Source organism: Mastomys coucha, unplaced genomic scaffold (genome assembly GCF_008632895.1).
Source record: "Mastomys coucha isolate ucsf_1 unplaced genomic scaffold, UCSF_Mcou_1 pScaffold4, whole genome shotgun sequence".
In the NCBI taxonomy this organism is placed as follows: domain Eukaryota; kingdom Metazoa; phylum Chordata; class Mammalia; order Rodentia; family Muridae; genus Mastomys; species Mastomys coucha.
In genome coordinates, this window is record NW_022196910.1 from 33,245,464 (window position 1) to 33,246,558 (window position 1,095).

General features: G+C 43.7%; 1 long non-coding RNA gene across 1 annotated transcript in view; it reads right to left on the bottom strand.

Annotated features, from left to right (window-relative positions):
• Positions 1-523: 523 nt before the first annotated feature.
• LOC116076395 overlaps positions 524-1,095 on the bottom strand; it is a 13,793-nt gene continuing 13,221 nt past the window's right edge. The window contains exon 3 of the long non-coding RNA XR_004112928.1: positions 524-785. This is a non-coding gene — a long non-coding RNA (uncharacterized LOC116076395). The remainder of the gene's footprint in view (positions 786-1,095) is intronic.

Genomic DNA, 1,095 nt, shown 5'->3' on the forward strand with positions numbered 1-1,095 from the left:
ATCAATTCCTCCCTCCAAAGGCTGGAAGACATTGAGGAAGAAGGGAAAGAAAGAAGAGAAATAAGATGGAGAGAGGAAATATGAGATGGTGGCTTCTGGATGGGACATAGCTGTCAAACTTATGAACTCATCATAGTGGCTGTGGTTGTGGAACACCTGTAATGCACAATACCTGCCAAAATTATAGCACGAAGAGAGGAGGTGTGCCCTAGAATCAATCTCCAGCTAAGGCAGTGGCTGGCTGCTGGAAAAAAGAACCATTCTTTTTTCTCTTAAAGATTTGGCCATTGATAGGATGCTGATGACTAGCAGTATGGTCCTGCATTCATTTGCTCTTTGCATATATGCAATTCCACATGGATTCAGTAGGGGATTAGAAAAGAAAACAGAGAAGAAGAGGATATGACGTTGGGAGGCAGATGTGTGACAGACTTTTTTTTTCTGAGAAAACATAACACACACATTTTCTTTCCCCAGAAAGGGAATCCATGGTAGGTCAAGTAATGGTGGGACTACAGCCCAGTTTGGGGAAAACAATGAACTTTAACTGGGTTTACAAGAGTCAGGAAAGAGTCAGGAGCAGCTGGACCCCTCTGCACAGTCTGCAGGCAGCTGCAATTCAAGAAGTATCTCTTCTTTGCAGCCTGGCTGGTCAGTGTCCACCTCCAGCAGCTGTTTACTCCTTTTTATCAGGCAGGGCAGGAGCCTTGGGAATCTTCAAGTTTGTTCTTCCTGAGGAGTGACGTTTTCCTTACCTCCCGAGGCTCCTCAGCCTCCCCTTCCTCCTAGAAGGAACATTTCAACTTGAGAAATTGACAAGTAAGGGAGAGCTAGGAACAGAGGAGGGGGAGGGTGGATGTGATTTAAATACACTGTACATATGGAATTGTCAGAGAATAATAAAAATATTTTAAAACATTTAAACCTCTAATGTAGTGTGAGACAGGGAAGGAAAACATCATAAAATAGAAGCCTTGGCATTTGATGATACTGAAAGGTCTGTTTTCTCCATGAATAGGAATCTGGTGTGTATAGACTTGTGTGTGTGTGTGTGTGTGTGTGTGTGTGTGTGTGTGTGTGTGTGTGTGCGCGTGC